Genomic DNA, 27,381 nt, shown 5'->3' with positions numbered 1-27,381 from the left:
GGGCTTTCCTTGTGGTGACATTTGCCGCGCTGAGTTATTCGGAGGTGCGTGTTTATACACAATTCTTCATGCCAAAGCGCTCCAAGTGACGTTCCATTGTTTTCGGTTTTCCTCTTTGAATTCACAGCCTTCCCGAGTTGAACAGCATGAGGCCGTGAACATGCCAGGTGGAGGGTGTGAACGGGGGTGGCCCAGACGCTGCCTCTGATGGTCCACAGCCCAGAACCCTCTCCACCACCTTCTTCCCTACGTTTGCCACCTCAGCACAAAGCAGCCACCCGAAAGCTCACTCTGCCCATCCTTCCCATGGGGGCTGGGGAACGGGCTGTCTCGGAGGTCTCCATTCACCCCCTCGGTGAGGGAGGGATGCTCACCCTAGGTGACAGGAATGACATGATGCAGGACACCCGACACTGGCCAGATGTGGTTGGTGACCGTTTACTAGCTTCACATGCTCACAGCCCCGGGGGAGGACACCACAAAGGGCCCCATAAAGGTCACAGGTGAGAACAGAGTGAGTCCCCAAAGACTTAGGAGGCAGGCGTTCCAGTAACAACAGGGTGGAGGTGACCCCTGGTTCCTGGCGGTGGCCCCTGGCTCCACTTGTTTGGATAATCCCCTGGGCTGGCAGGAAACAGAAACCCATCCATTTGGGATAAGCAAGCAGTGTACTTGGTCCCCAAGACAAGCCGGGGTGCTTGGCTGGGGGTCCTCCTCCAGGGGAGCTGCGTGGGGAGGGGACCTCACAGGTAGACGGCTGGGACCCTTCCTGTTTCGCCCAAATGTCAAGGCAGATCGCGATAGAGGGGTCTATTTTAGGTGTCCCCTGACACACGGCCCAGCGCAAGGAGCAGTGAAGGTTCTCAGACCATGATGTTACAGGAAGACACACCTAGGCTCCACCTTCGTTTCTTTTTTTTAAACTTTTAATTTTCTGTTGGAGTAGAGTTGATTCACCATGTTGTGTTAGTTTCAGGTGTGCCGCAAAGGGATTCAGTTATACATGTACATGTGTCTATTCTTTTTCAAATGCTTTTCCCATTTAGGTTGTTACATAATATTGAGCAGCGTTCCCTGTGCTCTACGGTAGGTCCTTGTAGGCTCCACCTTCTTGCCTCCTGGAGCCCAGCAGTGCCACGCGTTGTGGGCGTCGGGACCCACGTGGGGAGGACAGGGTGCCTCCACGAGGCTAATAGGAAGAGTTTTGACGACGAGGCAAAGATGTGGGTGGAGCTCAGGATGGAGGAGACCGTGGGGAACCCCCGGAAAGTAGTACGGGGCATGTTTCCTTCTTGGACCGGAGGTGGCAGGTGAGGGCTTTGTTTCCAGTGGCTGGAGAGGGAACTGTCTGGAGACGGCCCCCTGAGACGATGGCCAGGTGCGGGGGTTAACTGCCTGCCAGGTTGCAGGCAGCTCCTCCCTCCCTGCTGTCTTCTCTATGGCTCCCTAGTGACCAAAGCCAACCAACGCCAGGGTTGCCGAAGCCCCCAGCATGCTCCCCATATAGGTCAGCCCCAAGCACAGAGCAGGACAGGGAAGGTGGCCATGGGTCTGGAGTGGCCCCGGAAAGTGAGCCGCACAAGGATGCTGAGTACCTGCTCTTGTTCATCCCTTATTATTGATTGACTGCTTGATCGATCGATTGAACACAGGGCAAACACTATTGCCAGTGATGTAAGGATGAGAAAACATGGGTGGCCTGGGTGACCAGGTGTCACTCTAGGAAGTTTTAGGGCAGAGGCCATTCTGTAGGGAGTTACTCTGTATGATACTGTAATGATGGACCCATGCCATTATATATTTGCCCAAACCCACAGGATGGACACCACCAAGAGTGAGCCCTGATGTAAACTACGGGCTTTAGTTAATAATAATGCATCAATATCGGTGCGTCAACTGTAGCAAAAGAAGTAGCACACGCACTCAAGATGTTAATAGTATGGGAACGTGTGGGCAGGGAGACGGGATACTCAGTACTTTCTGCTTGAGTTTTCTATAAACCTAACAGTGCTCTAAATAGTAAAGGCTGAGCATTACAGCAACAAAGAAACAGGCATGGTAACCCCTCTGGGGGCACCTACAATCTGGCGGGGAGGTGATTAAAGAAGCAATCGGAATATGGCGCACAACCTGTGTTGTGTGTGTGTGTGTGTGTGTGTCTTAGAATTACTCCTTTTTGTTTTTCAATGTCCAAAACATGGCAGTCTTTTTGTAGGAGATAAGGTAAATCGTTACTGTAAAGCATTTTTGAAATCAATTCTGGGTTCTTGATATCCACGCATAAGAAGATTTTGAACAATAAAATACCATTATTGTCTACTAAAATGTACCCATGTGACTTAGAAAGTGAATCCATATACTCTTTATCTCCTCTTATGAACTTTCATCAGGAAGATATTTTAATATTTTTAGTTTCGTATCTTTTGATTGGCTACAGCTAAGTTTATTCCTCTTTTAATTTTCAAAATTTTTATTGGAATCTAGTTGATCTACAGTGTTGTGTCACTTTCAGGTGTACAGCAAAGTCAACCTGTTATACGTATACATAAATATATCCAATGGAAACGGGCAAAGTTCAGGGAAAGAGCAAAGCTGTCCCAGGCGATGGGGAATTTCTCTACCGGAGATGCCCAGGAAAGGCGGAGTATCCACCTTAAAGAGAAGTTGGTCAACACGTCTCAGAGAAAAGGGAAATGACCAGCCAACATCCAAAGCAGAGCCCCCCATGGCACCTTGGTGAATCTGCCCCCCCACCGGGAGAGCAGACAACAGCTTCCCTTGCTCTGCAGCCGGGCTGGTCTCCACGCCCGGAGGTGAGGCTCTCCACGCTGGGATATCCAAGGCGCTTCCCACTGAGAAGCCTCGCAGAGGACCCCTGGCCGGGATGTAGAACAGGTACACTCCCATAGTAGACTTGAGCAGCGTGCCTCAAATTAGAACAGCAGCTCAGAGGAGAGGAGAAATTCTCCAAAGATCACAGCGTCTTCCCCATCATTATAATAATATCGCACTGCTCACCTTCAAAGCGCTCTGCAGACGCAGGCTAATCAATTAAACATGCTCTTATCTTTTCTGATTGGAGTCCTGCTATGTGGGTCAAAAAGGCAGGACAGCGTTCCCCCAGAATGAAGAATCTTAAAAGGAAATGCAGACGTGCAACTATTCTGAATTTCGCTGGATGTGAGCGCTGTCGGCGGACTAAAGTCTGTTATTAAAAAAAAAAAAAAAGATCCTGCAAGAGGGTTTTGGGCGGTGGTGGTGGTTTTATGATTTTATTTTGAGTTGTCGTTTTCCATGAACCAAGGTGAGTTCTGGAGGAATATATCCCTGCAAAACAAAAATCTCTTTGGTCCGTGAATGGACCACGAGCCTCTCAGTCTGAATGAGACTTTTCTCTGCTCCTTATCTTTTTCTATTTGATTTAGAGTCTAAATCTCTTCATAATGTAAATATTCTGTTATTTTAAAGTACTACGGAGGCCACTTCTTATGATGGGGACCAAGGGACACAGAGACGCTCTGCTGTTTTTCCAATAATTGCAAAGATGTTTGGTCGCCTGCCAACATAGACCGTAGCTTTGGTCCCCACCCCCATACCCACCGCCGTGGCTTGTTTCTAAGAGAGCAGTTTTACACCAGGTCTGAGGACCCGGTTGGGGAGATTTCATGGATCTTCTGAAGTAAAGTGACCATAGTCTCTGCCAGGGATGCTCCAGCAACTCCAGAGAACACCAAGAAACCTCCAGGTAATGGTCCTTTCCTCCCCTGAGGCAAGTGGGTGCAACCATCCACGTGAGGGCTGGGCAAGCCATCAGGAGGAGACCCATGGAGTACCTGCAGAGTCCTCACTTTAGAAAACTTGGAGAGGTTCTGGAGATTCGAGTGTGCCCCCGGGAATATCCTGCCTGGGTCTCCAGTATCCTTCCCACTACCTGTAAGGTAGGCATCATTGCCATGTCCACTGAATTGATCCTGCCTCATGGATTGGTGGAAATTTAACTTGTATGGACACTTTAAGGGGGACACGCCCTCCGAATAATCATCCAACCTTGCTTGTGACCTTTTTTTAAATCCAGGGTTAACTGTGGACAAGGAATATAAGGTAGCCAAGAATTGGAACCACGTCCGATCTATAGCAACTCTTTGTCTGATCTATACCTCCATTCTGGAGGTAGCCCTTGAGTATAGGTGTTCAAGACTTGCTCTCAAACGCATGTGAGGGAATCCTAAGTGGGAGGACCAGAAGGAGATCTAGAACACGCCCATGTTAGAATAAGCTGCTCTGTTGAGTACCATCCATCCAGAAGAGTACACAGACCACAACCTTACATCCCAATGCATCACCACAAAGTAAGCACACCTGTGTAACCGCGTCCAGGACAGGACACCTGTGTAACCGCATCCAGGACCAGGACACCTGTGTAACCGCGTCCAGGACCAGGACACCTGTGTAACCGCATCCAGGACCAGGACACCTGTGTAACCGCGTGCAGGACCAGGACACCTGTGTAACCGCGTCCAGGACAGGACACCTGCGTAACCGCGTCCAGGACAGGACACCTGCGTAACCGCGTCCAGGACAGGACACCTGCGTAACCGCGTCCAGGACCAGGACACCTGCGTAACCGCGTCCAGGACCAGGACACCTGCGTAACCGCGTCCAGGACAGGACACCTGCGTAACCGCGTCCAGGACCAGGATACCTGCGTAACCGCGTGCAGGACCAGGACACCTGCGTAACCGCGTGCAGGACAGGACACCTGTGTAACCGCGTCCAGGACCAGGACACCTGTGTAACCGCGTCCAGGACAGGACACCTGTGTAACCGCGTCCAGGACAGGACACCTGTGTAACCGCGTCCAGGACCAGGACACCTGCGTAACCGCAGCCAGGACCAGGACACCTGCGTAACCGCGTCCAGGACCAGGACACCTGCGTAACGGCGTCCAGGACCAGGACACCTGTGTAACGGCATCCAGGACCAGGACACCTGTGTAACCACGTCCAGGACCAGGACACCTGTGTAACCGCATCCAGGACCAGGACACCTGTGTAACCGCATCCAGGACCAGGACACACATCAGCTCCCGGTCCCGAGCCCTCCCCGAGATAACCCCACTCCTGACTTGCAACACTGTAGACTCGTTTTGGCTGCTTTGGAACTTTCTAAAGTTGCAGACTTGCAATCAGCATGCAGTCTTTTGCATTTTGCTTCCCCTGTTATCAAGCCAGGCTATGAGATTCATGCATGCTATCGTGCCCTGTGTGAGATTGTTCATTGCCAAGTAATATTCCATTGCAGGAATCCATCATGATATATTTATCCATTCTACCATTGATTGAGGAGTTGGTTCCAGTTTGGGGCCATTACAAATTATTCTGCTATGAAATTTCTTGCACATGTCTCCAGGGCACTGGTGCATGCCTTTCCACTGTGTACACACCTAGGAGCTGGATTGCCAGGGCACAGACCCTGTGTACACCCAACTTTAGTAGATATACTCCCATGGTTTCCCAAAATGATCAAACCAACCTACAGTCTCTCAGCAGCCCTGGAAAGTCCCAGTGGCTCCAAAGCCCTGTCAACACATACTACTGTCTGTCTTTTTCATTTTAGCCATTCTGGTGGGAGTGTGTTGACTTTATCCTGTGGTTTTAGCCTGTCTCCCTTGTTTACCACCAATGCTTTCGTTTGAAAGAGGTGACATCCAATTTTCTAGTTCCATAGAAAATTTGTGACAAAGTCAAGAGCAATGTCCTAATTTTCCTAACTCGCCGACTTCTTCATGGCACCCACAAAACCATCACTATGTTTGTATTTTCTTCTCTCTGTGTTGTACACCCTGCCATTATTCCTCCTTGTGTCCAAGAGCGGAGTGACGACACCCCTCTTCACCTCAGGAAGACCAGCATTCATCACAAATCTTTTTGCAGGACCCTCCATAGATCATCAGAATAAAACCGTGACCTAAAGAAACAAAGGCAGTGCCTACATGCCGTTAGATGGACAGAGATTGAAACGGTGGTTGAGTTTGTCCAATCCACACTATTTTTCTTCCATTTCCCAAATACCCTTTTTCTCCTTAATGCTAAGAGAAACTCTCTGCTGAGCTGGAGATGGGCAGAATTGAAAACTCCACGATGCACTAATCCACGGGTATACCGTTCCCCCAGAGTGGTCCAAGAGGGGAGTGACGACACCCCTCTTCACCTCAGGAAGACCAGCATTCATCACAGGGGTTGTAATGGGTTGAAAGGTGCCCCCCAAGATGTATTCAAATTCTGACCCCCCGTGTCTGTGAATGGGACCTTATTTGGAAATAGGGTCTTTCTGTATTTAACCGTAGTTAACTGAAGGAACTTGGGATAAGGTCATCCTGGATTAGAGTGGCCCTAAATCCAAGGTGTCCTTATAATAAGAAAAGAGGACCCGTAGAAGCACACGCAGGGGAGAAGCCCAAGTGACAATTGAGGCAGAGCTGGGGGTGGTACTTCTACAAAACAAGGAATGCCAAGGATTGCTGACAGCCTCCGGAAGCTGGGAGAGAGACCTGGGACGGATTCTCCCCTGGAGCCTCAGGAGAACCGACCTTGCCCACACATTGATCTCAGATGTCTGGTCTCCAGAATGGTGAGAAGGTACATTCCCGTTGTTTCAAGCCCCTAGTTTGTGGTCACTTGTTCCGGCTGCCCCAGGACACTCCTGCAGAGACCTTGGGTCTGGGTGTACCAATACGGTGACAGGATGGTTCTGGGGGAGAACAGGGCCACGCACTGGTGAGGCACCAGCTTGCTCGTGGGAAAGCAGAGGCAGCTTCCACGAGGTTGTCAGGAGCTACTCAAGGCAAACCAGGCGGCGAGAGGGATGAAGCCCGCTGCCTCCGCTCATTACGGCCAGGAAACGGAGGCTGCGATACCTCCAGGAGCACCCTCCAGAGCAGGCCCCTGCCTCTCATCTCTCCCACATTATGAATAAAAACATGAAATTAGTTTTATGTCAGAAGAACAACCCTTAAGACACTTGTAACTTATAATTATGATTTCTAAGCTGTTTGCCTTGTCAGTATCAAGAAATTCACAGCTCGAGACTTTCTGAGGTTTATGGGCTCAGACACTCTGCACTAGCTGCGGAAAATTAACCATGAGTCTCTCATCTACTTTCTGATTTATTAACAACCGGGAGAAGCAGCAACGAAGAAATGGACTCCCAGCCAGGGGAGCCCACGGTCACATCCAGAAGCTGAGTCCAGCACAGAGAGTCCATGGAGGCGTCTCCTCCGAGGGCCATGTCTACCCTTCAGCAAGGCACCCATCGCGCTTCCCGAGGTGACCATCTTTCCAGTCTCGGAAAACGGAGACAGGCGATGGAGTCATACCTTTGGAGAAACCATGCCAGCACACGTGAGATCTCGGGGGGTGTGCCTTGAAATCACTACGTCTGCTTGTCTGAAAACAGAGGTGCAGTCACGTTCTGTTCTGGGTGCTGGTGGTACGGGCGTTCTTGTTTTGCAACAATCCCTGGAGAAGGGTGGCTGAGATGCCCTTTCTGGATGGAGGTGACACTACCTTCGAGGTTTCTTGCCGTCTCCGCTTTATGGGATTGCTTCCTAATTGGGTGCTCAGCACACCGTGGGATGCCAGGTGCCACCAGCACCTGGAAGGTAAAGAAAAGCTGAGAACCACCATCCAGCATCCTCTCCTAACCACAGTGGGTGAAAACCGTGGCGATGGGTATTCTTGAGTGGCAGGGCAATCCTACACGACCGATGTTCACAGTCGTCCTTTTCTTATCTCATCTTGAGTGAATTAGGAATGAACTGTTGAATCGATTGACATTTCCTGGAACACCGCTGGCCAGAAGCTCAAATCTGGAGGCCAGACCATCGACTTCACTCATACATTCAAATCTTCTTTGCAGACCCAAGATACACCCGGTTCTAAAAGCCCAGATCAGAATAGAAACGTCATTCTGATCCCTAAGGACCTTACAGTGTTGGCAGGAAAAGAGAATATGCCACAACCTACACTTTAGGGCTGAAAGGAATCATTGCTTCCCCACACACTGGGTTTGCTAAGACCGTTATTTCCAATCCAGTCAACCGTCCTAGGAGACAGGCATCCCCCGTCTACAGCTTATGACTGAGGAGAGTAAGATGAAGAGTTGACCTGCCCAGAGGCTTGAACTGGGAAGTGACAGAACCACAGCATAAACTAACCCTGGAGATGGGAGCTGACCCTGTCAGAGCTGCCTTGCTGGGAATGGGTTGAACCAGGACAGAAAGCCAAGGGTCCCAGCCTCACCACCCAACACTCCAAGGATCCTCAACTCTGGCTTACAGAGCCAAGCAACAGGCTACTCCTAGAGCAATCCCATTTCCCCTCATTGACCCCACACACATACAGCAGAGTGCTGTGACCTTGCTTTAAGTCTGAGATCTCTGTGTGTTATGAGTGAAGCCCAAGACCTGCCCTTGAGTGTTGTTGCACTGCAGACTGAGGCGGACACACAAGTGTGACCACAGAGGAGCCACCAGATGTCAGATAGATCAGGAGGAAGTGGGTGTGTGAGCAATGAAAACCCAGACAGGGGGAAGGAGGCACAGATGGGGCGGGTGGAGGCTCAGATCAGCCCTCCAGGCACTGCCCAGGCGGCCGTGCAGAGTCCCAGCAGATCCCTGGCCCCAAACCCTAACAGCAAATGTCCCTGCCCTGCTCAGGCCAGCATAGCTCGCTGTCTGCTCGCAGAATCAAATAAGACATTTCTAGGTAGACAGGAAGTAGGTAGTGGACACGGCGGCACCGTGTTATGAACAGACTTTGTAGCACTGGCTTGGGAGCTTCGGTTAAAATGGTAAATTTTATGTTATGCGTATTGTACCACAATCTAGATAGATAGATAGATACATAGGGAGAGAGATGCATGGAAGACAGATACATATATACATACACAGATGATAGATGATAAATAAATAGATGATAGATAGACACATTTTATATATATACAGAGAGAGAGTGATAGGTGATAAATAACTAAATACGTAGATAGACGGATAGATGGATGGACAGACATAGATGATAGATACATACATACATGAATGATAGATACGTGGATAGATAGATAGATGATGGATAGATAGACAGGTACAGAGATGATAGATAATAGATATAGATAGATACATAGATATGTATATGATAGATAACCAGGTAGGTGATAGATAAGTAGATAGATGATAGATAGATAGACAGATAGATACATAGATAATCAATGGAAAACCCCTACTGTCCACTATGTCAGTTCCCCCAAAGTTGTGACCTGGAGGTGCAGGCCGGAGGTCCTATATGTCCAGATCTTGAGGAGGAAAAAGCCTGATTAGGACTGCCATATTTAAGCATATTTACCAACTAAAAATACAGGACACCCGGCTAAAATTTGAATTTCAGACATACAATAATTATTGTTTTACTATACATATGTCCCTTGCAAAATCTGGGGCATACTTATACTAAAAGAAAAAAAATCCCACTGCTTATTTGAAGTTCAGCCCTAACTGAGCACCCTATTTTGTATCCAGCGGCCCCGAAGGTCACCTTTCACACGCCACTGACTTTGTCACTGACCCCTCTTGCCCTGAAGACATCAGGGCGACTCAGGCCAAACAACCAGCAAAGTGGCCCCTGTCCCAGCACCGCGGCCCCCGGGGAACACGCACCCCAAGGTAAAAACTGCTACACACATTCACAAACAAATCCGTGAACATGGTAGAGGGGCACCCGACTGCCCATAAGACAGCTCGGGACAACCCAGCAGCGATGGAAATGCATCCAAAGGGCTCCTGTGACTGTCCCCGTGTGTCATTCTTTTTCCTACAGAGAGCTCCCCTGGATAACAGAAGCGGCAGCGTCCGCGCAAAGCCGGCCCCGCGCAGCTGATGTGCATTAAGACAAAGTCGCGTGTCACGCGGCATGGCTGGGAGACAACAGCTGGAGCGAGGGAGTGACTGATGGCGTGGGCCTCGGGGGGAACATGGGCTTGTGCAGGGAAGCAGGCTCCCCAGCTCGAGGAATACCTCCGTGTCCCCAGCGCAGGCGGGACCCACCTCTCCACCCAGGGCGCCCCTCCCCGTCTCTCCCAGCCAAGAGCCGCAGCGGACCTTTGGCTCTGAACACCTGGTGGTTAAGAGGAGCATGAAAACAGGACCCCCTCCAGCTGGCACTGCTCACATACACTTCCTGGGTCCCCTCAGGGGTCAAATTGTGGTGTCTCCAGAGAGGACCCCCGGAAGAGCCAGCAGCAACGTTCCGGGAGTCTGTGATTGCAGGCTGAGCTGGGAGGGACGCACGAGGGGACACCTGGACGTAAGCTCAGCCAGACAGAGGACTCGACCATGGCGGTCTCCCTCAGGATTTTTACACCCCTGCTGGACAGCCCCCCGCCAACCCCTCTGAACCCATCAGTGTGGATAAGCGAGTTTGCAAGGCATTCACGGCTGCAGTCATGAAACGGTGCCAATGGCACGTTTGGTACTTAGGGACGCTTGCATGTGCCTGGCTCGTGATCCCAAAGGCGAGAATGGTGTGCGGTAAAAGGGGTTCCCTCTGATCCCATCCCTGTACCCCCCGGCCCCAGAGCGTCCCTCCCGTGAGACACCCTGTTGGCAATCTCAGTGACCATTCAGGGTATGTGTTTAAAGCACAGTCTTAAATGTAGGAGTTTCCTGGGGTGGCTGTAACCATGGGAATCCATCCTCCCCCATTCTGGAGACCACACGTCTGAGGAGTCCCAGGGCTGAGCTCCCTCCAGAGGCTCCAGGGGAGGGTCCTTCCCGCCTCTTCCAGCTTCTGGGGGCTCCAGGCGTCCCTGGGCTTGTGGCCGCATCCCTCCCGTCTCTGCCTCTGTCTTCTCAGGGCTTCTCCTCTGTGTCTGTGTCTCTCCTCTTCTGTGTCTTAGAAGCACCCTGTCATTGGATGTAGGGCCACCCTCCTCCAGGAGGACCTCATCTCAGACCTTCACTTTATCACATCTGCAGAGACCCTGTTTCCTAATAAGGTCCCGTTCCCAGGTTATGGGGTTTAGGACATGGACATAGCTTTCAGGGGAGAACCCCATTCTACCCACTACGGTATATATCCTTTTATTTTCTAAACACAAAACTTAGCCCACAGCACACATTCCCTGGCATTATGCTCTTTACCTGAACCAGTATCTTTATAACTTTTCCCATCCCCAAAACCCAAGTGTCGTGGGAAAACCTTAAAAAAGTCTCCATCCCAGCGTGGCTGAAGATACGCACCGTAGGTTTAAACAGAGTTAGCATATTTTTACCAACCTCCCACAGGGGCTTACCTAGGGCCTAAACTGGGGAAAAGATAAAGCAGAGAGGAAGTCTGAGCATACTTCCTCCCGGGCGTGTGCACGTACACATACAGTCTGGACACGTGTGTGCACGTGTGTGTGTGTGTGCTTGCACCCAGGAGGCTGCATGCGGAGAAAAGGGAGGACACAGAGGCAGCCTGAGGACGGTAGCCAGTCCTCCCCCATGGCCTGGTGATCAACCCCGGGGATCAACCTGTTCTCCCAACCACACAAGGTCGAACGCTGTGTCCTCCTTTTGCCATCAACACAATTTCCACTGGGCCGGCGCGAGCCCGGCCCATCTAATGAACACCTACCTACCTGACGTGTTTTCACAACAGCGAGCGTCAGAACGTTCCGCACTCTGATCCGCTGCCTGATTCAATCTCCCCGCAGGTGAAATCGGTGGACGCCAGCCCTGACACGCCACTCAGTCACTTTGCATGAAGGCGGGCGCCGCCGTGTGCATCGGTTTGCTGGCCGACCGTGAGGTCCCCTTCCTTCCAGCCGCCTCCCAGCCCCCATCTCCCTGCTGCTTTGTTTTGGAGAGTTCTCCCTACCTCTTTTCTCTCCGCCTTTCTTTCTCTCCTTTTCTCCCCAGAAACAGATGTCTTGCATTTTTGTTTGTTGTTTTGAATTTTTTCCTTTAAGCTTCAGAGGACGGCCCTCACCACACTGTTCCTCCGTATTAACTTGTATAAGACGTTTCCAGGCCGCTTCCAAAGACCCCAGACGAGGGACAGATGGCCTCGCCTCGCTGACGTCTGGCCATGGATTGGAGCCACATCCTGAAACGTGGTCCTCAGACCCGCGCACGTCCATCCTCATCTCCCGGCTGGAAATCCAACACAGAAGCGCAGCCGGGGAGAGGGGCTTCGCGGGGGCCCGTGAAAACTGTGAATCCCGTCTGGCACCTAATACTCTGGGATGCCACATGTAGGTTTTAAATAGGTGGGCACTGGATTAAGAGTTCATGCAGGAAGGCTGAGCTGGTGCAGAGGTGAGGGTGCAGGCTCTCATTAAATGATTCAGACGACCTGGCTACGTGGGAACAAGAATTCACCGCTGGCAAAGGACCAGGCTCTGGACAGACCCAGGGAAGCTTGGGGACATAGTGTTTATTTATTTTTCTGGCTTGTTTCTGAAAAATTATAAAAAGAAAGAAGAGCTTCTTTGCACAGCCATGCAGGACCACCATACGACCTCACCGATATCACGGGATCCTTGTTTTCTGATATATGCCCAGCCGTCTCTCGGTCTCTCCCCAAAGCTGATCTGTGAGCGTTGTTTCAGACCCACTCTATGCTCTTCCTATAAACAGCTGAACTTCACTGGGCCTTCCTCCCCCTGACCTCAGTGGCATTGCTCTTCAGCCAACAGCCCGGCCGGAGGAATTATGTGAGCACTGCAAGGTAACGAGCTATTCACAGCGCCCTGGAAACGCAGGGGGAAAACAAGACATAGCCCCATTCACCCACTGCTCTGCTTCTCTCCTTCTGCCCTCACTTCGCACTTCACTAAGGATTCAAGGTGTCCCAAGCCCTTCCTTTCTGCCCCAAGTGTGGTGATGGACAATGGTCACTGGTCACCCATCATCCCTTCTCCCCTCCTGAGAGCTCCCTGACTTCTTTAGGGGGAAATGCCTCTTCCCCCCTTTTTGCCACCTGCTGGGGCTGTGTCTGGGGTATGGTCCACTTGGAGATGAGGCTGTGGTCCCAGCTAAGCTAATATAATATCACACTATGGATCCCAAATCCTGCTCAGAGATGCTGGAAACCCTTGGAAACCCTTGCAGTTCATTCAGTTCCGCCCCTTTTCTGGAGCTCCTGATACCAGCCTCCTGAAGCAGTCACCCTATGCCAAGGTGATAATGTCAGCAGGTAGGGGCTTTGGGAGGTGATGAGGTCATGAGGATGGAGCCCCATGAGGGGATTAGTGTCCTTAGAAAAGAGACCCCAGGGAGCTCCCTCACCAGCCCCTTCCACCATGTGAGGAGACAGCGAGAAGATGCCATCTATGAACTAGGAAGAGGGTCCTCCTCAGACACTAAATCTGCCCTCGCTGGGGTCTTGGACTTCCAGCCTCCAGAACCATGGGAAATAAATGTCTGTTGTTTATGAGTCCCCAGTCTATGGAATTTTATTATGGCAGCCCAAGCTAAGACAGAGGATGATGCCCCATGTTGTACACTTTCAAGAATTCCATGCACTTAACGGATTACTGGATACGTCACCCTAACCAGTGCATGTGTCCAGTGAACCAATGGTTACCAATCATGTGTCCAGGCTGGTAGCAGCAGGTTCCTGCAACACCATCATCCACGCTCCCCCCACCCAATATTCCTGGAGGGAGTATTGGGCAGGAGAAGAGCACACCTTTCTCACCTACCCTCACCTGTGTCTCCAGGACCTCATCTTCCATTCTAGGGTTTCAGGCGGCTTCTTTACGTCTCAGTATCCTTCAAAACAGTGCATCCAACCTGTCACGTGCACAGGAATCACCTGGGATCTTGGTCGTGCAGGTGATTCTGCGGGTCTGGAACAGGACAGTGATGGAGACTGGTCCTAGGTGACAATGATGCTGCAGGTGTGCAGACTCCTCCTTGAGTAGTGGGGGGGGGTCTAACCCAGTAACCCTTGAACTTAGATGTTCATTACAGTTCCCTGGTGAGCTTTGAAAAGGTCCCGCTGCCCAGACCTGCCCTCCTCACAAGTACCAGCAGGTGGGTGCATGGTGGTGGGGGTAGGGGTACCTCTCACCCGCTGTGATCTGCTCCCTGCCCCACTGTGATCTGATCTCTCCCCAACACCATGGGCTTCTCCTGCTGAGACACGACTTAGAAACCACTTAGAGCAATTCTCCGAGCCTGCATCACTACTGCGACCACAGGGGGTCCCCTCCACATCCAGCTCCCATGCTCGGCCGTGTTGGGTGAAGGGAAGGAGGCTCATTATCACTCATTACTGGTGTCTGTCGAGGTCAGATGCTGAGAGCCATGGGGGGTGGGGTGGGGCGGGAGGTTCCCATCAGCGTGAGGGCCACCCGCCTCCTGACACACACACCTTATTACCCACCTCCTGAGACAGACGTCTCAGATCCAAAGAGCGTCTCACAGAACCAGGGCCTTTATCCAAAGAGACCGGAGTAATGCACAAAACAATTGCAGATGTGTTGTAGACAAAGGTGTGCCCATGGCGCCCCATCCTTTATACTTCAACCCTGATAGAGAGAGAGAGAGAGAGAGAGAGAGAGAGGGAGAGAAAGAGAGAGAGAGAAAGAGAGAGAGAGAGAGAGAAAGAGAGAGAGAGAGAGACGCCAAATCAAAGAAGAAAGAAGACACGTTCTGATGTGGATCCGTGTGTCTTTCACTCCTCTGCTTTAGTTGCTGACAGCCCAGGTCTGTCTTCACCTCCCTGGGCCCCCGATCACCCCTCGGGAATCATGTGTTGTCAGCATAATGGCCACGAGCATTGTTAAAAAGCAGAGCTTGGGGGAAACTTCCCCAAGAGAACATTGGTTGAGTTTGGAGGGACCCTCAAGGAAAAACTGAGCAGGGTGGAACTGGCCATGATCAAAGTTGGGGATAGCGAGGGTTCATTGTATGTGTCGACGTGACAGGGCCACAGGGGGCCCAGATATCTGGCGAAGCATTATTTCTGGGCGTGTCTGGGAGGGTGTCTCTGGATGAGATGAGCATGTGAATCAGTGGACTGAGGAAAGCAGATTGCCCTCCCCAGGGTGGGTGGGCCTCATCTAATCAGTTGAGGGTGTGGATAGAACCAAAGGTAGAGAAAGGGAGATTTGTCCCCTCCCTGTGTAACTTCTGAGCAAGGACATTGGTCTTCTCCTGCCCTTGAACTGGAACTGATACCATCAGGTCTCCTGCTTCTCAAGCGTTCAGACTAGGACTGAACTACCACTGCCTCTCCTGGGTCTGCAGCTTGCTGATGGCAGATCAAGTCATTTCTCAGCCTCTGTCATTGTGTGAGCCAATGCCTTTTAACAAACTATCATCTATCTATCTATCTATCTATCTATCTATCTATCTATCTATCTACTATCTACTTATCATTTATCTATCATCTATCTACCTCTATAGCTACTTATTGATCTGTCATCTATCATTTATCTATCATCTATCCAACTATCTAGCTATCTGACTATAATCTATCTAATGCATCAATCACTTATGTATCATCTGTCTTATCTATCATCTATCATGTATCTATCGTCTAATCTATTTACCTATCCATCATCCATCTATCTACCTATTGATCTATCATCTACCTATCATTTATCCATTTATTTTATCTATCCATTTATCTAATCTATCAACTATTTACATTTATCTATCATCTATTATTTATCTATCATCTATCTTTTTATAATCTGTCTATCCATCTATCTAATCTACTTATCTATCTACCTACCTATTTACTTACTTATCATCTGTCATCTGTGTACGTATATATGTGTCTATCATCTATCTATTATTGTTCTATCATCTGTCTATCCACCATTTGTCTTATCTATGTATCCATCTATCTAATCTATCATCTGTCTAGGTTTATCTATTATCTATCTATCTATCTATCACCTATCATTTGTCTAATCTATCTATCAATCAACTATCTATCTATCCCATTGGTTTTGTTTCTCTGGAGAGCCCTAACTGACAGAGGGTGTTTCCTATTTGGGACCCCTGGGAGGAGCATAATATTGTCCCCTTTGTGGAGATGGAGATTCTGGCCCCTGCCTGGGAGAAGTTGGTTTTGGGATCAGAAGGCATGACTAACACATGCATCCCCTTTCCCTGGGAATCTTCAGCCCCCTGGTTTAGTCCACCCTGGTATGAAACACAGCTTTCCACCTGGTGAGGTGGAGGGCCTCCCTTCTAATGGACATGAGCCCACTGAACCTTCACCACACTGCCCTCAGGATATCTAGGGTGCACGAGATGCCTTCTGCCTAATAAACCACCACATTGGAAATACACAGTGTTTCATCTAATTCTGTCTTCCGGATAGCTTTCTCTTTCATTTGCCTCCCTCCTTTTCTGGCTATTTTCAGACCTCTAATGAGTCAGAAACTTCTAATGCCATTTATTTATCCTCAGATGTGATCCAAAAACCTAAAACAACTGGTATACCGCCAGGCTTATCAAAGGGAAGATATTCACACAGGGTTCTACATTTTCCTTTTAATGGTTTGATAACAATTTATGGATTAAGATTCAAAAGGATGACAACAATAAAAACCTATTACAGAATTCTTCTTAATTATAGAAAAATTGCTTCATAAATATTGAAATATGTTCTTATCTGCTAATGCCCTGGTTTTCTATACTTGGACACACTCTGAACACAATTATTTGGTGATTAATCTATTTTTTTAAAACTTTCTGGTCATTAGTCTTTTGGTGAAAGTTTATCCAAGCAAAGATCACACTGAGTTGGAGCGAAAGAAATATGTAATATAGATCATCCCATGAATACAACAGGAAGACAAGAAAACACTCCATAATGTTGACTTACTAAGATTCTGTCCTCCTGGGGCAGGTGAAACATCAACTTTTCTCCTATTTCTCCATATTGATCAACAGTCAGTAAAAGTCAATACAACTGAGTCAATCCTAAAGTTACCTCGTTGAGTTCTTTAATTGTATAATATATGAAGAAAGTGTAATGGGTTGAATAATTGTCCCTCAATGACATGTTGGCCATAGCCCATAGAACTTGTATTCATGATCTTATTGGAAATAGGGTCTTCAGATTTGATCAAGATTTAAGATGAGGTCCCCCTGGATCAGGGTGCCCCTAAATCCAATGATGACTGTCCTTATAAGAGACAGAATACGAGAGGCAAAGACACAGAGGAGAAATCATGTGAAAACCAAGGCAGAGTCGGGAGGTCTTGGACTGGAAGACTCTCCTCACCTCCTTCATTCTTTATTACAGGGAGGAAGGTAGAGTGTATTGAGGTCACACCTGTACAGTCCTGGGCTGGATGACCCCTTCACCTCCTTCATTCCTATGGAGGTCACATCTGGGGTCACCAAGTGGTATTGGCAGTGGTTGTCCATCCGTGGTAGAGGGAAAGGGGACCTGTCCACCCTGGAGGACCACCAGTGCTCTGTGCCAGCATCCCTGGAGCTCTCAGAGCCTGCTGGCCCTGCTGCTCTGTGTTGGCCTCCATGGTTCACTTACATCCCTTAGGATCAGGAGTGGGGGAGAAGGGGAAACTCATCCCACACCCTAAGTGAGCCTGGACCCCACTGGGTCAGCTCTCCCTCACTGGTCAGGGCCATACGTCTGCTGCTGTTCACTCAGACGAGGACGTAACCACCGTCCATTTCCACAGCCTTCGCTCTTGGCAGGAGTCTCTCACGTGCCATGTTTCCATTCACCAAACTTTAGCAAGAGATCACAAAGACCATCTCTAGCCTCCTGGGGATGGGATGGGGATTCTACATTCCCACAGTTTTCATCTCCTAGTGCACGAGCCACTCAAAGGCACCCCTCCCTCGGCTGCTGGTCCCCAAGTCTTTGAGGAAGATCAGCCTGTCAACGGATATTTTCTGCTGTATTCTGGTCATCATGTAGCCTGGGGGCTCCCACCCGGCAACAGCAAGTATACGCCTGTCTTTCTGGACCTTACAGTTGAGGTCCCACAGCTCCAGGGATGGTCATTCCCCCCCCACCACCGACAGGACCACAGGGACCCCAGTCAGGATGGAATTGACTGCCCCTTCCTTCTGTTTCTTACGCCAACACACAGCTCCTGTTCAGGCTCCCTCCATAGAAAAAATAGCCCATCTCTATGTGGGCAGGACCACTGAGATAAAATTTCAGCCCTGAGCAGTGCCTCATGGTCAGCTCAGACCAGCTGGTGCTGGACCGTGCCCTCTGAGCCCTCAGGCAGCAGTTCCACTGCTGGTAATGGAAAAGGCTTGTTCAGCAAATTTGAACCGAAATATAACCAGCCCTCACCCGTTCCCCTCAGCATCAGGCATAGGCACCTGGCCGGGGAAGAGTTAATTGCCCACAGGTTTACGATGTCCCTAATTGGAGTGGACATGTCCCGTGAGCTCTGACCCCCACCGGGCTGCCAAGATGCCCTGGACGCTGGACGGCCTGGGGGTTATTTAGTACGTGTGAGAAGCCAGCAGGCCCTTTCCCTCCATGTGAAAATCGTTAACCGCAGGGCAAGATCCCACCCCTCCACTTTGCAAGACGGTGAAATTAACTTTTCCACGTTACCGCTGCCGAGAGGCGGCCGTGAATTGCCCTGGAAACAGACTTTTCATTGATTCTGAAGAAAGCTCTTATCCATATGTAACAATGATGACCTTTTAGAAGGTTTGGGAAGCAAATCTGACACCCCATTAAAAGGCAAATGATTTTTTTCTCCACACAAGAAAAAGAAACTTTTAAAACACAGAAGGCTATTAATCAATAATGGGGCTTAAAAAAAAAAACATATAGGAAACACCGACATGAAAGTGAAGCCATAAACTTGCTCAGAGAATGTGTGCTGAGTGTTGCGGCTTAATTGTCAAGCCTGGGACGGTCTTGTTTTTTATTAGCTGCACAAAAGGTATTTTATGGAATGTCACATCGTAATTTGATTTTAAAAGGAATAGGAGGAAAAAGATGTTTTCTGGGGTTCATAATACTGAAAAAACAAACAAACACAAAAAACACCAACGCCGTATCCACCGTAAGCACCACGGCTACACAGAGGAATGTCCTTCCTCCCAAGAACTGTTAAACGTCTGACACATCCAGATACTCCCCTTTGCTCATTGTCTGTGAAATGGTGGTGAGATTTTTGAAAACGAAAAGAATGGCATCGTTCACACTCCAGAGGGGGGAAAATATCTAGAAAAAGTGGAAGGAAAAGTTGACATGCGTGACTTGAGGAGCTGTGTTTGTACACATCACTTATTCATAGGTGAGGGTTTTCCAGGATGAGAGGGATCGACATTAAAAATTCATGGGCTGAAAGGGTAAACTCGAAAGAGGAAGTTGGCCTTTCTGAGTCCCCTGAAATGCCTGGAACACCTCGACGGCATATGAATAATAATAACGAGTAGGTGAACACAAGTCAGATCCAGCTCTCCGGAGACTTCTGCATGTCAACCGTCGGGGCGGGGGGTAAAGAAATAGCATCTGTTGTTTATTAATAACCCACGACTTTTCTGACTTGCATTCTGAAATGAAGAAGTGTCCCAGCTCAGCTTCTGGAAGGCAGATGCTGAAAAAGAGCTTTCTGGCGGGAGGTCCACATTGGGCTGCCTCTGGCGCTCTCCCCACAAAGGAAAGACCTGGTGTCCCCAGCCCAGTGGCCTCTTTCCTACTTCTAACCTTCCTTCCACGGAGATTTGTAATCACTGCCCTGAGTCTACAATTAAAGTAAATACTTGTTGATGCTTTAACCCAATTCATGCTTTCCCAGATGTTCTAAAATGAGCTGTCTCTGCCCTTGGGTTGTTGCCACCAGGAAGACAAGACCAGAGAGACCCACAAATACCAAACCAGCAGACCCACGAGCTGACCATGGACCACGGATGTGGATAATGACCTGCCCCAGTGGGTGACAACTACAAAAATGTGGCTCTGGGAAGAGTTTCTTTTTTTCACACACCTCCCGTACTAGCAAATATCTGGGTGTATTTGCCTAGGGTTGAAGTTCTATCACTTCTCGGAAACGTGAAAAGAAAAAAGCTCCTCCCACATTCACTCTGCAGAGTTTTTAATAGATTGATACATGGATTCTGGCAGTTTCCACTGGTCACTTCCCACGAAACGCAGATCCCGTTGGCCAGGAAATCTCTGGTGCCCTGTGGCAGAACCACTGTGTTAACATCCCCTTCCGTGGAGCTGAATGTGACAGCATGTAAAAGTTGTCTGGTGACTGCAAAGACATTCAACGGTGGGTTCATTTTGTTTACTTTTTCCTATTTCTCATAGCCTCGTGGGAGATTAGGCTCATAAGTATGAATTGTTCTTCAAAGATTGATTGATCAACAGTTCCCTCTGGCGCTCGTGCTCATTGGTAGCCATGACAACATTTAAAAGCACAAAGGTCACCCTGGGTTAGCGGCACCAACCCTCACACTGTCCCATCAGGGGTGACCAGGCACTCCTGCCCTATCCTGTTCTGCCCTGTCCCCCAAGACGTGTGTCCCCACAGCTGCATGTCTCCTGAGTCCCTCAAAAAGTCTGTTCCCAATCCCTGCAGATGTCACAGCTGAAGTTTAAAGTAGCCCATTTAAATATGACACCAAAAGCACAGGCAACAAAAGGAAATATAGATAAATTGGACTTCATTAAAATTTAAAACATGTGTGCATCAAAGGACACTATAAAGAGAATGAAAATAATAAAAAAGAAAGTGGAAAAAAACAAACCCAGGAAATGGGAGAAAATACTTGCAAGTCACATACCTGATAAGAGTGTAGTACCCAGACTTTGTAAACAACTCCCACAATTCCGCAACAGAAAAGACAAGCCACCCAATTTTAAAATGGGCAAAATATCGGAAGAAACTTTTCTCCAAAGAAAATATACAAACGGCTGATAAGCACATGCAAAGATTCTCGGCATCATTCATTGATGGGGAACTGCACACCAAAACCACAGTGAGATACCGTTCACACCCACTAGGATGGGTATAATTTTTAAAATGAAAAAACAACAGGAGTCAGTGAAGATTTGGAAAAACTGGAACCTTTGAAGGCATGAAACATTGGGCAGCCTCTGGGGAAAAGAGTTTGACCGTCGCACAGAAGGGTAACCCCAGAACAACCAAGTGATACAGCAATTCCACTCCTAGGTATAAACACCAAAGAATGGAAAATAGGAACAGATGCTAGTACACCTATGTTCATGGCAGCAATATGCAAAATAACCAAAAGGTGGAAATTGCCTAAACGTCCATCAACAAACGGATGGAGGGCTTCCCTGGTGGCGCAGTGGCTAGGAATCTGCCTGACAATGCAGGGGACACGGGTTCGAGCCCTGGTCTGGGAAGATCCTGCATGCCACGGAGCAACTAAGCCCATGAGCCACAATTACTGAGCTGGTGTGCCACAGCAACTGAAGCCTGTGCACCAGAGCCTGTGCTCCACAACAAGAGAAGCCACTGCAATGAGATGCCCATGCACCACAATGAAGGGTAACCCCCACTCAAGACAACTAGAGAAAGCCCATGCACAGCAATGAAGACCCAATGCAGCCAAAAACAAACAAACAAATAAATAAATTTATAAAACAAAACAAATGGATGGATAAACAGAATGGGTTTACCTATCCATACAATGGAATATTATGCAGCCACAAAAAAGAATGAGGCACTGACATAGGCTTCATCCATGGTTGAAATTTGAGGACATAATGCTCAATGAAATAAGCCAGACACAAAAAGACAAACACTGTATGATTCCCTTTATATGAAATATCTGGAACAGGCAAATCCATAGAGACAGAAAGCAGATTAAAGGCTACCAGTAGCTGGGGCAGGGGAGGAAGGAATGGGGAGCATCTGCTGAGTAGATGTGGGGCTTCTGATTGAGTTGCAGAAAAAGTTTTAGAAATAGAAAGGGGCGGTGATGGCTGCACAACATTGTCGATGTACTAATGCTACTAACCGTCTGCTTAAAAATGGTTAAAATGGCAACATGTACATTCTATATATTTCACCGCTATTTAAAAAAACAAAGAGTTGGGGAAGAAACGTAGCCCAAATCAGTGAATGATGTGGGTTCAAAGCAGCAGCAAACGTGATCTATTTCAAATAAGCCCAAAATGGAAAGTTCCGAGAAAATCTGTGAGCTGGAGATGCACGGTCCCACGTTCATGTCTGGGAGCTGAAGGAAAGAGCAGTTTGGAAGATGAGACCTTGGGGAGGTGGGGTCCCCTTGAGGCTCTGCTCACGATGCCATGTGAGATTTGTCTCCTGCAATCACTAAAGAATACAGCTCATCTGTCAATCGCCAGGAGGGCCATGAGCCCCAGCCCAGAGCTCCACGCATGACATCATCACAAAAGGGCCCCCAGGAAGACCCGCCCTCCCTTCTACACGCCTTTGTCCTGCAAAAGAGATGCTGAAATGCAACTCAGGTTTCCAAGGAACAGAGAGAGAATACTAGAATACACGGTCCCCTTTGTTTCAGGACATTTTCACTGCTCCACAAGGAAATGCTCCCCTTTTAACCAATAAATAAACCAAGAGTCGTTTAGTCACTATAAATGGTCATGAACCACCGTTTAGACCGGGGTGGGCAAGCTTTCTGGGTAAAGGGCTGGATGGACAATATTTTCAACCATACAGAGTCTGCTACAGCTACTCAACCTGTGGGATGAAGCAGGAAAGCAGCCACAGGCTACATATAAACAAATGGACATGGTTGTGTGCTAATAAAACTTTATGGAAAATAACAAGCAGGGGGCCAGATTGGTCCAGGGCTGTGGTTTGCTGACCCCTGCCTTTACAGCACCCACAGCAGACATTCACATCTGCTGCTGGGCTGTGCCCACCCCTGCATCATTCCCAAATTCTGTCTCTGACCCTGCCCCACACCCCTGGCCATATCAACTCAACTTTGAATTTCCCCAGCCCTGGGTTCCCAATCCAGTGTCTGCTCAGGGTAAGATTTCAACAAATGTTTATCAGTTTAAAAGAACACATGCCTATTTCCCCTGAAACAAATGAATACATTTTCCCCACTTTCCTGGTTCAGAAAGACCTCATTTTTCTAAACAATCCAAATCTGGGAGTTATATATTATCCTTACGACATATACGATCACATTATGTTCTGTCTCGGTGTTCTGTACTAAAAATACTGCAGCTGACCCTATTTTATGATGAAATCCACTAATGATAAATAATGATGCATTCCTGAGATGCCCCGTGGGGGGCCCTAATTGAGCCTGGTTAATTTTAGATGCTAACAACGGAATATAAAATGTCACCGTAAACTCGGTGGTGGTGGCCTAGACTGCATGGTTAAAGACACAGGATTGAAGATCATCGAAATGTTTCTCTCTAAATCTTTGTACCTTCCACTCAATTTTGCTGTGAACGTAACACTGCTGTAAAAAAATAAAATTGATTTTTAAAGAGGATGTTTCCTTCTCACAACGCCAGTGACAGGACTGGTGCATCTCTGGGAGACAGATTTAATCCAAAAAGCAAACGCATGAGGACAGCTTCTACCACCTAAGTGTGCATTTGTGCCCAGAACGTGGCAAGTCACAGGATGTCCCAGTGTACCCTTAACCCCATCTCCATGTCTTTCCAATGGTAAAATTTTAAAAAGGACACACCATTTTCCATAATCTTTCTTTCTGGATTTAGAAAGAAAACAGAATCCGTCTTCCAATGTTCAACGGAACAGCCACCCTTGAAAATAGTTTGGCGGTTCCTTAAAAACAACTAAAGTTCTCTACATCTGTGGATGCCAAGGGGGGAGGAGAGGTGGGATGAATTGGGAGATTGGGATGGACATATACACACTACTATGCATAAAATAGATAACTAATGAGAACCTGCTGTATAGCACAGGAAACTCTACTCAGTGCTCCGTGGTGACCTAAACGGGAAGGAAATCCCAAAAAGAGGGCATAAATGTATACGTACAGCTGATTCACTTGGCTGTACAGCAGAAACTAACACAACATTGTAAAGCAACTATACTCCAATAAAAATTAATAATATTAAAAAACAAAACAACAAAAAACTAAACGTGCAGCTATCCTATGTCTGAGCAATTACATTCTTGGGTGTTTATCCCAGAGAAAGTAAGAGTAATACAAAAATCTATATACGAATGTTTATAGCAGTTTTATTCATGATGAGCAAAAACTGTAAACCGCCCAGATGTCCTGCAGTGGATGCATAGTTCAACAAAATGAGATCCACCCATGCTATGGAATACTTACTACTCAGCCGTAAAAAAGGACGACAAGGGGCTTCCCGGGTGGCGCAGTGGTCGAGAGTCTCCCTACCGATGCAGGGGATGCGGGTTCGTGCCCCGGTCCGGGAGGATCCCACATGCCGCGGAGCGGCTGGGCCCGTGAGCCATGGCCGCTGAGCCTGCGCGTCCGGAGCCTGTGCTCCGCAACGGGAGAGGCCACAACAGTGAGAGGCCTGCGTACCGCAAAAAAGAAAAAAAGGACAACAATTCATCCTTGAAACAACATGGGCGAATATCTGGGGAATACGATTAGTGAAAAAACACTGATCCCCAAAGGTTACCCACTGTGTGTCTACGGCACGTTCTTGAAATAACAGAATTATGGGGAAAAGGAGTCTGTGAGTACTTTGCAGGGAGAAGCAGGGCCCGCGGGCAGGAGGTAGTGGGCGTTGTCTCCAGAAGCCCAGCAAGAGGGGTCTTTGTGATGGAATGTTGTGCATTTCACTTAGGATCTCAGCGTCCCTCACGGATACTGTCCTATACTGTTGGCAAGACGGTACCCTCGGGAGAAACCCGGCACACGGTACACAGGATCTCTCCACATTATTTCTCACAACCGCATGTGAATCCACAATTATCTCAAAATTAAAAGTGTAATTTTTGAAAAAGAAAGAAATCTTCTGGGAGTGTCTGCATGCACTGTGGACATTTTTAACATGTGGAAACATGGCGTTCCTGGTCCCAGTTGAGGTTCTATTTGAAACTCTTCAGGTCGGGGGTTGGTGTAGCCCTTGATTGGACGGTCTTATGTTTTTCTCCTTTATTTCCATAGCTCGTATTTTAATTTCAACCTGGAGCCCTCTAATTGGAATGTTGTCCACATCCTGGGAGACTCCACAATCCCCTCTGTGAAGGTGGCGTCTGTTCAAACTCGGGTGTCCGTCACTTTCTCGGCCATCACCTGCAGAGCTAGAAGCAGCCAGACACTCACCTGTGCGTGGATATGAACCAGGCGCATCTCCACATGCCAACCATGTCATCACCAGAAATACTGTCCCCTCTTCTGCACGCAAACCCATGCTGGACACCTGCCGGGGAACGCATCACCCCCTCCCCCTGCCAGTGACACCAGTGTTCCTGACATCTCACCTTGGGGAAATCCTTCCTTGGCTACAGTCTTCCGTGGCCAAAGTTGACCAGGCCAGACCCCTCCTTGTCTTGAACTGACCAGAGGGTGGATGTTGACCTACACTGGCCCTGAACTTACAGTCTGCAGGGGTGCAAAGTGACAGGGAGACCAGATGTCTGAGGTCAAGGTGTCCCAGGACCGTGCTCCCTCCAGAGGCTCCAGGGGAGGGTCCTTCCTGCCCCTTCCAGCTTCTGGGGGCTCCAGACGTCCCTGGGCTTGTGGCCACATCCCTCCTGTCTCTGCCTCCGTCTTCACGTGGCTTCTCCTCTGTGTCTGTGTGTCTCCTCTTCTGTCTCTCAGAAGGACCCTGTCATTGGATGTAGGGCCACCCTCCTCCAGGAGTACCTCATCTCAGATCCTTCACTGCGTCACATCTGCAGAGACCCTTTAGCCAAACAAGGTCCCGTTCTGCGGTTTCAGGTACTCATGATATTTTGCAGAGGTATTCAACCCAGGACACCCTCCAAGTCTAGGAGGCCCAGAACTTTCCAGGGTATCCCCATCCTTGCTGCAGAAAACCAGTCTGTGTTTGTCTTGATTTCAACTGAAAGGGCTGCCTGATTGAAAACAAAAAAGCACAGTGGCTCTCCTCCCTGCCCCTAAGAAGGGACCACATAGACAATGAGCAAAGAGCTCACACAGGGGGCATCCCAGACCCCAGCAGATGTGGAGGCACAGCCAGAGGGCAAGAAAGCACGAATATACCCCCCAGCTCCGTCTCTCCTCTCCCACCCCAGCCACCTTCCGTCTTACCTGGAACAGAGTCTGCTGCCCGGTCGCCCACTGCTGCTCTCACCCCTTCCCCTCTGTTCTCCGCATGGCACACTTGAGAGACACGGTCACCTCCCACCTCACATTCTGCCTTAAAACCTGCAACATCCATTGCACATAAAAAAGAAGCCGAGTCCTCGTCCCAGACCAGAGGCACTGTCTGTGCCATCTGTCCCGTGTGTGTCTCCTGCCATCTTTCCCAGAGCCCACACACCTGTGTGGCAGCAGCTGAAACCCAGATCCTCACCTGTCAGGACCTTTGCCCCCTGCCTGGAGTGCTCTCCCCCAGTCCTGGCTGCTTCACCCTCATTCTGAGGGCAGGCAGCCCATGGGGCTGACCTCTCCTCCAGGTTTACCTCACTGATCCAAGATCTGTATTTCAACAATGGTATGGAAATCTCTGTTTGCCAAATTTTCCTTAGAAAGCATGTGCTACTTTTAGGAAGGGAAAATTAATAATAGACTCTTTTTAATAAATTCAGTATTTAAAACTTCCAGGTAGCGCTTGATGGAGAAAGGCAGCCCGTGGAGAATTCTTCTGTAAAAATGAAGCACATCCTATCACTTCCCCATTTTCAAATGTAATCTTTCACTATGTCTGTCTCCTTTAAGAAAGCAGATACCGTACCTGGGAGAAAAGGGAGGGTACTTAAATCATGTGCTTTGATTTTCACTGCACTTTACCTGGGAAGGGGACATTGTAGTGTCAGATCTTTGCTGCCCAGTGGGATGGGATATTGAGATTTACTGTGTGAAATGGGCTCACACAATTTTGGAGACTGAGAAGTCCCAGGATTTGCCATCTGCAAGCTGGAGACCCAAGATGGTATATGTTCCAGTCCAAGGGCAGGACAAGATGAGATGAGATGCCCCAGCTCAAGCAGAGAGGCAGGAAAAAAGGGGGCAAGTTCCACCTTCTTGTGACTTTTGCTCTAATCTGACATTTAACTGATTAGACAAGGCTCACCCACCCTGGGGAGGGCAATCTGCTTTACTCAGTCCAGAGATTCAAATGCTAATCTATCCAGAAACACCCTCCCAGACACACCCAGAGTCACGTTTAGTCCAGGGGCCCTGTGACCAGACAGGCTGACACATGGAATTAATCCAAGGACTGTTCATTCTGCCCTGGCTGTTCCTCGAGACCG

The sequence above is a fragment of the Stenella coeruleoalba genome, assembly GCF_951394435.1.
Source record: "Stenella coeruleoalba genome assembly, chromosome: X".
NCBI classification, from domain to species: Eukaryota; Metazoa; Chordata; class Mammalia; order Artiodactyla; family Delphinidae; genus Stenella; species Stenella coeruleoalba.
Note: the sequence above shows the minus strand (reverse complement) of the source record.